At 46.4% G+C, this 15,374-nt stretch overlaps 1 protein-coding gene across 3 annotated transcripts in view; it reads right to left on the bottom strand.

The window, feature by feature from the left end:
* Positions 1 to 15,374, bottom strand: part of FAM107B (family with sequence similarity 107 member B) — a 77,796-nt gene that overhangs the window by 14,287 nt on the left and 48,135 nt on the right. The gene's annotated exons all lie outside the window — the stretch shown is intronic.

The following is a 15,374-nucleotide window of genomic DNA, read 5'->3' as shown; positions in this document are numbered from 1 at the left end:
ATCCGGAAGTTGATAAAATTAGCACAGGCACTTGGGCAGCAGAGCTGGGCCCTTTGCCTCAGCAAATTACCATATAAACTCAAGTATAAGCCAACCCGAGTATCAGTCGAGACACCTAATTTTACTACAAAAACTGGATTAAAAATGTGCTGGGAAAACGCGGCTTACACACGAGTAATACACTCACAGGAGCCATAAATGTACACAACCCCAGCCTGCCTCAGTGACCGCAGTCTGGGATGCTGCTCCCGCACCCCTCCTCCCGCCTGCTGGGGTGCCTTGTGAGCACCATCAGCCTCTCCTCTTCAACACGCCTGTTCTGCTCAGAGGCCTGGCCCTGAGCACCCTGCTTACCCCTGAAAGCCAGCCCATCCCTGTCTCCAGCCTTACCCACGTGGCACATTTTACCTAGCTGTGAGTAGCAGTCTCGAGCAGAAGGGCAGAGAAAGAGGAGTGAGCTTACACAGGGCGACGGCTGGGGACAGCACAGACGGCCGGTGTTCCGCTCCGCTGTATTACGAGTTGGGACCCACTCAACGGCACTGATGGACAACCACATGCAGAGCAGGCAGGTCCCTGGTGCCACAGAGACCCTACCCACAGCTACTCAGTGAAAAGCAGCGGTGGGTGCTCACCAGCCGCTCGCTCCATGGGTGGGTGCTCACCAGAAGCTCACTCCATGGGAGGAAGATGTGGCAGGATTGGCAGGGCGTTCCCTCTAGACTGCAGCCTGCTGGGCAGTTCGACCCTGTCCTGAAGGTTGCTGTGGGTTGAGATCAATCCTCAGGTAACTGGTTTGGGTTGGCCTAGTCTCTTGTGTCCATCCAGTGCCCGCATATAATAGGCACCTGAGACTATATGCATGGGAGGCAGGGTGGGAGTGGTTGTGACTGGAGTCCGTGTGATACCGGGACACAGTCACTCAGCCTTTCTGGGCTTTGGACTTCTGAAGAGTCAAGCCCACGGAACAGCTGGTGACCCCGGGAGCCCTGCCCAGCTCAGTCCTTAGTTGCTAATCTATGCTCAAGTGTGTGTCTCTTCTCCAATGAGACAAAAGCTCCAGAGGATGGTGTCTATGTGGCCTTCCCCTCAGACTCCTGTAGCTAACTGTCTAGGGAAGAGGGGACATGCTCCAGGAATATGTGTGACATTAATGAGACAGCTGGAAACGCACATATTCCACTAAGACACAGAACAAACCCGGCCAACAGCAGTCAGTGAAAGTAAAGGCAAGAGTGAGTTTCAGAGCTGTCCTCGGGCACTGCGTGGCCATGCACCCATGGGCAACGCTGCCCCAGGGACAACCCAACCAGGTGCAGCGCCTCTGACAGCACAGGCAGGAGAACACTTTTGAGAGACTCTCCCTACAACTCTGAGTACAAGCGACTAGGAGCCTCCTCCCTCGGAGGGTAAAACAGAAATAAAAATCCAGTAGTCTCTCTCTGCTGGGAACAGGCAGCTGAGACTCCTGGACACGTCCCCCATCAAGCCCCATGCTCTGCATTCCAACTACCTTGCTTCACGGTTTTTGAGCAAAGGCTTTTTGAGGGTAACGTGAAAATAAACGAAGACAAAAGTCCAAAGAATAAATCACCTGAAATGCAACACTGCAGAGGTCATTCACCTGGGGAGGGGAGAGGAGGGGAGGGGGCTTGTGGAAAGACGGAAGGAAGAAGAGAGGATGGCATTTGTCTGTGAACTTGTAGGAGGCCCCTAGTGTATGGTAGGTCTAACTGCATGAGTAAAGCCCTAAATGACAAAATCACAAGAGTACATATTTACCAAATTACAAATCATAATTACACATTACCAAGCCGTCCTTACAGGGCATCTGCACTGAGCTATTCCATCAGGGCCTACGACCTTCCCCAAGTAGAGAATTACAAACTTTGGCCATGGTGGACCAGTGACCCCATCCCAGCTGGCTGGCGCTTGTATCCTGGCCCTACAGGAAAATGTGCTCCCCGCTGAAATGTTCACTGCATCTCACACACACACACACCTGTGTAGTTAACAATTATCTTTAAAAGCAAACAGCAGTTTCGTTCTGGTTAATCAGTAGACAAGGCAGCCTGAAGGCTTCCATAAAAGGATCCTTTTTTTCTGCCTTGGACTGGGGATAGTCACTATGAAATCAAATCAAAACAGACCACAGGCTCCTACCATCAGTATTGCAGCAGGGGAGGGCACTGGAGAATGGTCCACCCGCAGCACCTGCTACCTCCTGCCACCGCCTGCCTCTACCGCCAGCTCTCCCTTTGAGGGCTGCTCCTCGCTTTTAAGAACCATAGTACAGTGCGACTCCCTGCATGTCTTAGGGAGCAAAAACTAAATTCACACTCACTTGCTGCACACAAGATTCCAGCCCCTTCCAAACTGCACAACAAATATACACACACATACTGTTTACAGACCATCCCTCTCTGTTAAAGGGAGGCTTTCAAAGTGATACATTGATACATTGTATCACACTTCTTGCCCACTGGAAACACAGGAAAGGCAGGAACTACAGGAGAGATACAGAGGAAGGAACTCATCTGATGTGGAGACAACTCCTCCAAACCCTTTTCCTGGCCTGAGTCCCTTTGCACAGACAAATCAGAGCCTTTCAACAGAAAGCAGGGACCACCCACCCCGGTGTGGCCTACGTCCTCTCTTCTCAGTGCCTGAGAACAACAGAAATAAAAAAATAATTATACAGCATAGTGGGAGATGGTTCAGAAAATGGGCAAAGTTAAAGGAAAGCAAAGAGATTCTGGATGCTGGGGAAGGAAAGCCAATTGTAGGGCAGAGGGGCAGATGAGGGAGACTGAGTGAGGCAGGAGTTTTTACTGTAAAGCCTCTGGGATTTCCACAAGATTAGATACGAGGTGTGAAAAATGCAGAAGGATAGCCCTGATCACCACAAAGATAAACTCCCTTCATCCTTTAAGACCCAGATAAATTCCAAATATTCCATATCAGGCCTTCCATAATTCCCCAGTGAGTGCTCTCAACAGCCACGGACTTTTCTTGGTTCCCTTTTCCTAACCCTCACCATGTACCCTAGCCATAATTTGATGCCTCATACGCAGAGAGCACAGCTGGTTTGTGCTCATCTTCCCCCGGGCTCTGTACTAGTTCAGCAGCTACTATGTAAATGAGGAACGGTGGTGGCGCTGTGGGCCAGCCTTGGACTGTCCCACCGTCTGCTCCACAGGGCAGCAATGAGGCGGCCTGCTCCTCTTGGGAACCTTGGGAGGGGCTGCTCTACGAGCTCAACCCAACTTTGTGGTTTTGAGTTAACAGTTCCAACTTAGCTAGCTGCAGAAGAGGCTGCCGGGCGATCTGTAATCCTCAGCAACGAGGTACAGATTCAAACGAAGAAAAACAAACCCACTGCAACGGCATCAGTTCAGTTCACCCAATGCCATAGTCTTACGAGGAACAGACAGTCTCGTCCTTTCCCCTCGGGGAGCCCGGTTAGCAGCTCCCCACCTCGCGTACAGCAGCACCTCGAGATTCAAGTTCCTGCCCTGAGCACTCACGGGGCATCCAGGTGAGATGGAGAGGACTGGGCCTGAAGGTATTTGCTAAGTGGGTATTGCTGCTGTGTGAAGCAACTCGGCTAGAAATAAACATGAAGGCATTTTTGTCATATGCACATCAATGGGCCAAGTAAATTATATTCACTCTCTCTTTCTTTTAAAGCAGTGGCTCTCAAGCTTCCTAATACTGCGACCCTTTAATACAGTTTCATGTTGTGGTGGTGAGCCACCCCCAACCGTAAAATTATTTTCGTTGCTACTTCCTGTCATTTTGCTGTTATGAATTGGGTGACCCCTGTGACCCCTGTGAAAAGGTCATTCAACCCCCACAGGTTGAGGACCGCTGTTTTAAAGAATCTAGTCAATGAAGGAAAACTGGATCTTAATGTATGAGGAAAAGCAGCTTGCTTGAGACCTTGGACAAAGCTTCATTTCCCCGATACTCAGTTTTCCTGGCTGCTATACTGAGTAGTAATGTCCAAAGAATGGATGGAAAATATTTATGTAAGTCCTCTATAACCCCTGGCACAAATCTGAACATAATGAGTACTCAATAAATTGAAGGCATTATTAGCTAAGCTAGGTGACTAAAACATTTTAAAAGTCTCATATGCGTAACTGTCTTTCTAGACCTCGGTGTCTGAAACTTTAAGGGTTCAACTCAATGACCCACAGACCCTTTAACAGTGCTAATAGGTTCCATCAGTCTAAAACCCACATCCACTACAAGCAAGAAGTGCCTCCTAGACAATGGTCTCTCCTTAGGTTCTGAAAGACTACAGTTAGCAAGGATTAGGGACCCAGCAAAAGACAGACAGCTGGAAGGTGAGACCTCTCAGCCTGGTCTCCTCCTTCACTGATGTGGAGGGGCTCACTGGAAGTGTTCCCGTTGTGAAGCATTAGCATTGCAATGCACTTTAGACAACACACACTGAAATGCTAAGGACATGTTGCCTATCAACAAATGGATGTGATTACTAAATGGCACTACCTCAGGAGATAAGGACATTCCCACCCTTACAAATGGAGTTTGATCTTTAATGCTCATATTTTTCCTTTTCAAAGGTCCACTTGGGGCCCCCGCTCAGTGTGTGCTTCACTTTCCAGAAAAGAAATAAAATTCCAAATCTAATCCAGAGATTGAGAAAGGTAGCAATTAGACGACTTTTCATGTTTGCCTAAATATCTGAAATCGAATCCAACCTAGAAGTACTAATTAAATCCTCTTTAGAACAAGGTCCTGAAATTCTACCATACACACAGTTCATAGGTGTACTATAACGAGCAATCTCCACTGGGACTGACTCTATGGGCATTGGGTTACAGATGACAACACCGCACGATTAAACATTCTGAACTGCTACAACTACTTCTGGAAAGTTGAACATAATGCCAAGGAATTTTTTAGAAGAAGCTGTTCCCCAGGTTGTGTCTAGGGGGCTCTAATAACCCTCTGGCGAGACTTTATGAAAGTCTAGGTATGTGAGAGCTTGGGCTGGGAAACCCATGGCCCAGGTGAGCCTGGAAAGAGAAAGGTACTCCTGGGAGGGGTCTTTACTCCCTTCTCACTGTCCAATCAGGGAGAAAGGTTGAGAAAGGAGAGAGCAGACAGCCAACAGCAAGTGGCTTCATGTGACTTTTCTCATCCTGGGAAAAATCTGAAAATTCAGTCTTGGCCCAGGAGCGAGAGAGAGCACCCACTGAGGTCACCACAAGCATTGAACAAGGGACCAGGGGATGCTGTGGCCACAAACCATGCCACCAGGGCTGAGCAGTGACCTCCAGCAGACTCAGAGCGGTCTCCCCTGACCCTCTGCACAGGTCCACCACCACCACATCCACAGGCTCCTTGGCAGAGCCCTGCCAGCTCCCCTGGCTGGCCGCTGATGAGAACATTCTCAATAAACGCTGAAAACACAAGTGCTGCTGCACTAGTGCCAAGCCGTGACGCCCTTGGGAAAACATCAGGCTGGTTTTCTCATCGGCTGTATCGCCCCCCCCCCAACTATGTCTTTTTCCAAATAAGGCACATACTTTATATTTAGAATATGGGAATGGAAGCGGGAGAGATTACTATCAACGGAGAAAACAACAGAACACAGAATTAATGTCCAAATACAGAAAATCTGGTCCCAGGTGGGAATGATCTGCCAGTAGGTGGCGACAGGATGCCAAGGAGTTGCCAGAAGGTTAGGCTGACTTTTCACACTGGTCAGGAGCCCTGGTGGTGTAGTGGGTTACACCTTGGGCCACTAAGCAGTCTGATCCCACAGGACAAATATAAGGCTTTCTGCTCCCATGAAGATTGACAGTTTCAGAAACCCGCCAGGGCAGTTCTACTAGGTGCTCTCGGGACCTATGAGTCAGAATTGACTCAATGGCAGTGAATTTGGTTTTTTTTTTATGCATTTCTACGCCAAAAAGCAGTAGACAGTAGAGGACCCTGGCCCTGATCCTCAGCACTGCTGGTAAAAAAGTACAGACCAACGGTAATTTGCCATTTAGAGACAGATGTCCAACCAACGAAACTAATTTTGACGTAATGATTAATTTGCTTCACAACCACCACATGTGGGTCCAAATAGAGCTGGACTCCACAGTCTTGCGACCTTTTTTTTTTTTTAAGAAATAGGTAACCAAGCCTTTCTTCCAAGTGCCTCCCATGTGAAATCCAGTGGATTCTTACCTTTCAATGATCAGTCAAGCACTTTATCATGTGCCCAGGTAGTACCTGGCTGAAAGGTTGGAGGTTCAAGTCCACCCATGGGGAGACTCAAAAAAGAACTGGCAATTTACTTTCCCCCACCCGCACCCCTCAAAAAAAAAAACAGTCAGTGAAAACTCCGTTGGGCAAAGTTCTACTCTGACATTAGTGTCGCCGTGGGCAGAATCCACTCAACAGCAACTAGGTCTCCCCCCATCCCTGGTGGTGCATGAGAGAGAGAGGAGAGAGAGAGCACTGTGCATGTCGCCTAGAAGCTTCGCACCACATTCAACCTGCACATCCGAGTCCTATGAGACAGGAATTACGATTCCTCCCAGCCTCCAAATGAGGCTCCAAAGCTGTAAGAGGAGCAAGGGCTCTAGGACAGGCCAGCTGGGTCCAAATTTCAGCTTTCTCACTTACTGTAAGGCAGACCGTGGGCGAGTCTCTCCTTCAGCTTTAAAAAGCCATCACGGATGACCTCAGACAGTTGCTAGGAAGAGTAGATTAGAAATGCACACAAAGGGTGTCTAGAACAATCAATGCCACTGGTTTAGGAGTGCTGTCAATGAATTAGCAACAGTAACACTGTTATCTCGGCGCAGATCCAGGGTTTGAATTTGAGCCTGATTCCCAAGGGCATCCCGTTCCCCTGGACTGAGACAACAGGCCAGTCAACTGGGTCTGACTTTAGCACAGTGACTGCATCTGCCTCTCAAAAAAGATCGCATGAGCTTTTTAACACACAGCTTTACAATTCCAAACATCTTGCAGAAGAGCACACATAAGTGGAAAGAGGTAGTAAACATTCTCTTAAAATGTACAGTGTCTTTCTCAGAGCGAATGTCCACAGTAGGATTATTCGTGACCTCCTAGGGCTGCAATGCAACCCAAATGTCCATAAACAATAGGATCGCCAAATCCTGCTATCTATACAATAAAACACACAGTCATGAAAGAGAACTCCAGTTACATAGAACAGTAATAGCATCAGAGGGGTGGAATGTCACAATTATAATGAACAGTAGCAGCCAGACATGAGTGTACATTGGATGATTCCATGTATATAAAGTTCAAAACACAGCAAAGTCAACCTCTGCTGTTTGTCAGATGTTAGGGTAAAGGTCATTTGAAGCAGTAGCTAAAAGACTGTTATCATGTTGGTCCTAACTCATAGGGACCCTAATAGGGCTTCCGGGGCTTCAATCTTTACAGAGAGCCTCAACTTTCTCCTTTGGAGCAGCTGGTGAGATCGAACTCCTGATGTGGCAGAGGGAGTTCTTGGGTAATGTCCTGCGCTTCCTGATAGAGGTTCTACTTACTCAGGTGTGCTCACTGAAACATTCGTCAGCCAGTAATTCCAGGTTTTGTTTCTTTTGGTTAATGTGCACTTCTCTGCATGTATGCTATGTACTTCAATAAATAAAAATCCCTAAGAATCCAAACTACTACTGTCTCATCGGGACGCTGAACAGGGACGAAATGTCACACAGGCTTTCCAAGGCCATCAGCTTTACAGAAGCAGACTGTCACCTTTCTTCTGAGGACTGGCTGGAGGGTTTGAGCCACCAACCATGAAGTTAGCATCTGAGCACTTCAACCATGGTGCCAAACAACAAGCATTGTAAAAATAAAAGTAACTCAAAAAAACCTCAACTCACTACCATGGAGTTGACTCAGATGCATAGCAACCTTATAGGAGCGAGTAGAACTGCCCCTTTGGGTTCCCAAGGCTGCACATCTTTATGGGAGCAGAAAGTCTCATCTTTCTCCCAAGAAACAGCTGGTGGATTCAAATTGCTGACCTTTTGGTTAACAGTCCAACACTTAACACACAATGTCCCCAAAGCTCCTTTAAGGTATTTGTTGCTGTTTCATAGCAAACCTATGTCCACTGAACTACACACCATCTGGTTATGCACCATCCTTACAACTGTTATGCTTGAGTCTACTGATTTGGCTACTGTGTCAACCCATCTCCTTGATGGTCTTCTCTTATTCACTGACCTACTTTATGAAACACGTCCTGTCCTAGGGAATGGTCTCTCCTGATAACATGTCTAAAGTACATGAGACAAAGTCTCATCATCTTCATTTCTAAGGAGCATTCTGACTGCACTGCTTTCAAGACAGGTTTGTTTGTTGTTCTCAAAGACCATGGTATTTTCTATAGCCTTCAACATCATATCAAGGTGAGGTAGTTAGTTTATTGTGCCAACCTGGCTGATAAAACACATATTGGGTTAATTGAAGGATGGGGAGGATAAATGGCTCAGTGAGCCTCACCTTTCTAGTTCTCGGGTCTCTTGCTTTCTGATGGTCCGACCAGGGTGCAACTGCCTTAGCCAGTTCCCTGCTTCAGCTGGCAAGGCTCACTTCCTGCAAGACATCCCCAAGGAGAAGCCTCATGGACCTACCCCAATGCAGCCCCGGGTGCTGGAGCAGCCATCTGGAGACCCCTGCCAGCACTGAGATGCTTACATGGTCACTGATTCGGCTTTCCTCCCGCAGTCAGAATCATTGCATGTGTTTTGTGAGATGGAGGAGGACTTTGTGCATTGGTGTTGGACATATGGGTTAATAGTGGACTTGTGGGCTTGGGCAGCACTGGGTTGGGATGTTTTCTTGATGCGCACTTAACTTTTATATAAAGCGCTCTCTTATACTTGAGTTTCTATGGATTTGTTTCTCTAAAGTACACAGACTAACACACAAGGCAATCAAGATATCAATAAATGTATTATATTGGGCAAATCTGCTGTGCAGCAAGATCTCTTTAAAGTGTTGCAGATAAGGACACCACTTTGAAGACACAGTGGAGAGCACACAGATTTGAAGACTGCCCCTCTAAATCCGAATCTTGGTAGTGTCACTACCAGTCAGGTCACTTTGTATAAATCACTGAACCCGAGTCTTGATTTCCCACTGCAAACCAGAGCCAGCACCCCTATTTTTGCAGGACTGTTATATGCACTAGGGAAAGATTGTCAACATTTCTACCGGTTTTCTACAGAATACTTTCCAGCACACCAATGTCCAAGGCTATGCTAAGAAGAAATTTCCTACATTGCTCAGTTACATCAAGCTAGAGGCCAAAGTAAAAGTAAGAAAAAAGCAACTGTCGGAATAATCTGGCTTTGCTAGAAAGTTAGAGATTCAAACTAACTAGAAAAGACTCTGAAGATAAAAATAGAAAGCAAAAAATGGGAACAAAAACATTCTGAGAAAAGATGTTTCCAGGTAGAACAAAACTAATAATATAAAGCAAGAATACATGAAGTTGCTGGAGTGAGGAGGAATTTAAAACGGCTTAAGTAGTGAATTCAATCCTGCAAGAGCTCTTAGCCAACTATAATACCCCCTTGGAAAGAGGCTTCGTGATTGCTTTACTCAAATACTTAACAGTGTCCCGTCCCCATCCACCCCACCCCCCACCTGCAAAGCAGAGCTAGACTTCTCTGGGAGATGGAAAGTGATGTTAATTTGGTGAAATCTGAGTGACGGAGAAGGCGACTGGGCCTCGGCCAACAGCACAGCACGGAGTGCAGTAGTGACACTCAGCACGGTTGCCGGGAAGCAATCCACACAATCCAGCAGTTTTCCTGCCCGGTTCTGCGCAGGTACTCCTACCTACTGTGCAAAACACAGAACAGTTAGCAGCCACACAAAGGCCTTGGGGCTTATTCCAAAGAAAATGGTTGGGTCAGAGTATCAATCTAAAGACGTTTCTTACAGGGTGCAGGGGTGGGGCGGGTCGAGGGGAGGGACCTCAGGCCCATGGGACAGCAAGGTCAGCTGGCATAATAGAGTCCATAGAGACCATGATCTGCATAATATTGTGAATAGCAACGAAGTCTTTAAGTCAAACAGCCACCCCGGTGCAATATTCGCCTCCCTGTCAGGAAAAATGGAAGATGCATCAGAGATGAACTGGTGGAAGCAATTAGTGCAGTGGACTAGTGGACCACAGAACACCAGTCTCTATGACCCCCAAACTAAATGGTGCCAGTCACCACTACTAGGTGTTCTGAAGGGATCATGTTAGAAGGCCTATGAGCATGTGGAAGAAAAATATGGATGAAAACTCAACATCAAGAACATTTTTTAAAAGGACTTTTAAAAATGTTACTGGTCCGACTGAGACTGGTGGGATACCTGAAGCTATGGCTTTAGCTACTGTCAGGTGGCCAGCTGAATGACAGGACTGTAAGGGAAGAGGAACAGTCTGGATCAAATGGCATTTACTCGTTCGGAGAGGAGGAGGGGTGGAACCAGGAGAGCACACTGGAAAGGGGGCACAGGGAGGAAATAGGGCGCGTAATGTTGCACGGTAGGGCCTGCCATCAGTATTATAAAACAAAGTGTGAACAACTGCTGAATAGAAAACTGACTAGCTCTGTAAAAACCTTAAATTCACATTTAAAAGATTTTTAAAACCTTTTATTCATTTTTTAGAAAATGAAGACATTTCAATCTGAACAAAGCCTTAGAAATAGTCATTTAAAAAATAATAGTAAAGGTATCCTTTATTGGCCAATTATACACTTAAAAGTAGGAGCCCTGGTGATGTAGCGGTTACACGTTGGGCTGTGATTCTCATGGTCAGCATTTCAAAACCACCAGTTGCTCCTCGGGAGAAAGACTGGGCTTCTACTCCTGTAAACAGTGACAGCAAACAGAAACTGACAGGGGTCCCTAGGAGTCAGCACTGATTCAATGGCGAGTGAGAATTTTCAGGATGATTGCTATTTCGTGTAAGTTGTTTATTGATTCTGCTAATAAATAGGTATATCCCAAGGCAATGCATGCACAACTTTAACAATAATAACAAAAAAGACCATTGTCTCTTTTCAAAATTTCTAAAAAGAATGTATACCTCATCTTTAGGAATTAATATTTTATAAAGCCCCAAACCAACACCTGGGAAAGCTCTGAGTACCATCATCCGTTATCTCACGGGTCCTCAAAACGCTGCCCTCCATTAGACAGACAAGAGAGACTGACTGGGAGAAGCTGCTCTAGGAGGGAGGCGCTGTGAGGGCAGGTTTCCCGCCGGAGTCCTAGGGCGCCTGCGCTCTGCCTAGGTGGTTTCCTCCGCAGCCACTCCCTGGAATCTGATGCTGGTGCTCAGCTCCTTCTTGGCTTCTGAACCAGTCACTCTGAACATCTTCTCCTGGCTCTCCTCAAACTTCCTTCTCCAAGACTCAGTCCACAGCCTTATACTCCTCTCCCCCCCTTAACTTCGGAGAGGCCCCACTCTGAGCCCCTGCTCATTGCCACCCCCTGAAACATTGCAGTGTGTCTTCCAAATAGGTCTCCACTAAACTTGATCAGTTGATGCATGGGCCTAGCCCAGGAGGGGCATAGGCCCATGCTTTGAACAAGCCCTCTGACCTCATTGCATCTTAAAGGAGCTCAGAGAACTGGTTAAAGTCTCTGCTTCTCTTGATAAGTTCTGTATAGGGAACTAATTCCCCATTTTTCTAACCTGCAGAGTATATTGCCTCTTGAATAAAAGGTGTGATAAAACTCTTACTATAAATGCATGCTATGAATTACTGTGTATGAGCAATGAGTCTTTTGCCACAGAAAAAATATCTCAGGTTGTCTGAGGAGGGATAAATACTAGTACATTGGTAATTAGTACTTCATTAATGTGCAACACATTAATCTGAACAAATCTCTAAGCCACTGAAACACCATCCAATTAACAGATTTCTTTAATAATTGATTACCTTAAACTCCCTCACTTTAAAATTGCCTTAGACTGGTAAATTACACTTATCAAATAACATTTGATGGATGCCTATTAAGTGATCCAGTTTCTCTCTCCTTGATGAAATCTGGAGTTCCGAGCAGAACCCTTGGTTTTACCAGAGAACAGTATTCTGTGGTCTAAGAGCGTCACCCAGTGGCAAAGGCATAGTTCAAGTCCACACCAGTCGTTCTTCTTTAAAAAGACATCATCACATATATGGAGATTGATGGATGTAGACAATTTTTTCACCAAATAACACACTAAAAACAAGTTTAAAAATTGCATTAAGAAAACCTGACCATATAAATATTTTCAAGCTGACACCAGAAAAGCTGCATTACCTCAGAGGTTACCTGAAGGGATCACACAACCCATTGCTGTCAAGTGGATGCTGACTCACGAAAACCTGTAGGGCAGACCACAACTGCCCCACAGACTTCCAAGGTCGTCAGTCTTTGGGGAAGTAGCCGGCCACATCTGTATCCCCAAGGAGTTGGCTGCTGGCTTTCCGGTTACCAGCAGAGGATTTGCTAGTGCGTCCAGGGCTCCTTCAGGGAACTGTACAGAGGAGCGCACGTCTGAGGGGTCTCTGGAGGTGCTGTCGGCGAAGCCCTGGACTCACTGCACGATAGCAGTTCAAACTGACCAGGCGCTCTGGGGGAAAAGATGAGGCGGCCTGCTTCCATGAAGATGTACAGCCTGGGAACCCTGCACTTTGGTTTACTGAGTTGGCATCAACTCAAGGTCAGGGGGTTTCGGTGGGTATACCTCTGAGCCTGGAAGGAGCCCCACCCCTGCCCTCTGAAGAGGGGCCGTGGTGAAGCAGCACCTGTGACTCAGGATTAAGGCCGGCTTTATTTTCAATCACTTCATTATCCAGGCTGAGCAGTGAAGCCACAGCTCGTCCTCACTTGTGGTTTCTGTCTATTCCTGCTTTGCTAGTCTACCATTTGGTCATTTAAATTGAACTTGCCAACAACATATCTGCTTTTAGCCTGTAAAATGACACTAGACCAGATGATCCTTCAGATCCCTTACTCATTCAAGTTGTGTTACCAAAGAAGAGCTTAGCTTCTATTTTGATCCCTACTATCAAGTCGATTCTGACACATAACAGCTCTACAGCATAGAGTAGAATTGCCCCTGTGGGTTTCTGAGCCTTTAAGTCTTTATGGGGGTAGAAAGTCTCATCTTTCTCCCAAGGAGCAGCTGGTGGTTTCGAACTGCTCACTTTGTGGTTAGCAGTCCAACGTGTAACCACTATATCACCAGGGCTCCTACTGGTCCTCATGGGGGGTTATAACCAAGGGTTTCAGAGCTTTGGTCCCCCTAATAGGTACCAACCCCAGGCCATCCTGACCTGAAGAGGATACTCCTTAGATTCCACGTGTACCCCCACACAGGTCTCCAGGGCTCCCCACTGGTTCCCAAGGAACAGGGTTTCTGAGGTGGGATTTCCCTGTCCCCTCCAAGTTCTCTTTGAAGAACATTAACTTCAAGGCTAGAGCTGACCTCACAGGAATAGACCTGGACCTTATTAGACCAAAACTCTTAACCTGGGGACTTTTAAACACCAATCTGTGTGTATGGGGGGGTAAGGGGGGAGGGAGCAGATGGGAGGTATTTTTTTAAGACCCTTGAACTTTCAAGCAACAATCTCTCTCTCTCCCTCTCCCCCCCCCCTCACACACACACATGCACACACACACACACAAAGAACAATGTTTATTCTTTTTGTGTAAAACTACCTATAACACCAGGTACATGCTATACATTAGTAGTTTAAATCTTACAAGTACCTTGAGTCAAGTTGTAACCCAGCCCTATTACTAGCTCCCCAGTAGCTCTGGACAGACATACCTCTGTTTACTCTGTTGTAATCTATGGTTGCCCTTATTGCCCACTGTATTAGTCTAGGTATATTAGAGAAATAAATCCACAGAAACCCATTTATGTGTAAGAGAGTTTTATATAAAGGGTAAGTGCACATCAAGAAAACATCCCAACCCAGTGCTGCCCAGATCCACAAGTCCAACATTAACCCATATGTCTGACACCAATCTTCAAAGTCCTCCTCTATCTCACAAGACACACGCAATGATGCCCACAGCAGGAGGAAAGCAGAGGCAGTGAATGTGTAAACATCTCAGCGCTGGCAGGGGTCTCCACATGGCTGCCCCAGCACTCAGGGCTGCATCGGGGTAGGTCCATGTGGCTTCTCCTCAGGGAAGTCTTGCAAGAAGTGAGCCTTGCCAGCTGAAGCAGAGAACTGGCTAAGGCAGCTGGACCCTGGTCCCACCATCAGAAAGCAAGAGACCCAAGAATAAGAAAGGCGAGGCTCACCGATCCATTTATCCCTCCGTCCTTCAATTGACTCCACATGTGTTTATCGGCCAGGTTGACACAATAAACTAACTACCTCACCCACACCCCACTAAAGCCCAAACACTTGTTTTCTTAAAAAGATTAACACATAAAATTTCCTTCATCTCAGCTCCCTACACTTAGAAAATCAGCATCTACTCTCATATACTGAGGAAAAGAAGATACATTTTACTACTACCTTTCTGAAGAGCTTTTTGAGCCTAATAATTCCTCCTCTAGAGTTTATTTCAAGGAAAAAATGTCATACACACACAAGAAAAACTATGTATAAAAATATGTATCCTAAATAATAATTTATAAATTATCGGGGGCTGCTGAGGGAGGGGGGAGTAAGGAGGGAGGGGAAAAAGAGAGGACTTGATGCAAAGGGCTTAAGTGGAGAGCGGATGCTTCGAGAATGATTAGGGCAGGGAATGTACAGATGTGCTTCATACAATTGATGTATGTATATGTAAGAGTTGTATGAGCCCCTAATAAAAGGTTAAAAAAATATGTATCCTAGCGTAGTATGTGAGAAAGGAAAAAATGAAAACTACTTAAATACTTCATAATAAAATGCAAAGGAACTCAAAAATCATACATTAGAGTAAATTTAAAAGGGGAAATACTCATGATGTCATAAAGGAGGAGGAAAACATACGCGCCCCGTATTTTACAAAATTAGAAGTCTGGATGCCTGTGCACGCGCAATGGGGTGTGTGTACACAAGAATGATGCTGCGGCGAGGTGTTGCTGCTTCTGACTCATGGCCATCCCGTTGTGTGCACAACGGGACCGCTCCATACAGTTCTCATGGCTGCGACCACGGGGAAACAGTGCCAGGCCTTTCTGCGGACGTACCTCTGAGTAGATTCAAACCACCCGCCTTTCATTTAGTCATCAGGGTTCACTTGTGATGCCAGGAGCTCAGTACAAAGGCACAGGGTTATTCAAAGCGATCCCAGGACCAGCCACATCAGCGTCAGCATCAGCATCACTTTGGAATCTGTTCAATGCAAAT

The sequence above is a fragment of the Tenrec ecaudatus genome, chromosome 6, assembly GCF_050624435.1.
Source record: "Tenrec ecaudatus isolate mTenEca1 chromosome 6, mTenEca1.hap1, whole genome shotgun sequence".
In the NCBI taxonomy this organism is placed as follows: domain Eukaryota; kingdom Metazoa; phylum Chordata; class Mammalia; order Afrosoricida; family Tenrecidae; genus Tenrec; species Tenrec ecaudatus.
The sequence above is the reverse complement of the archived record's forward strand: the minus strand, read 5'-3'. Positions and strand labels throughout refer to the sequence as shown.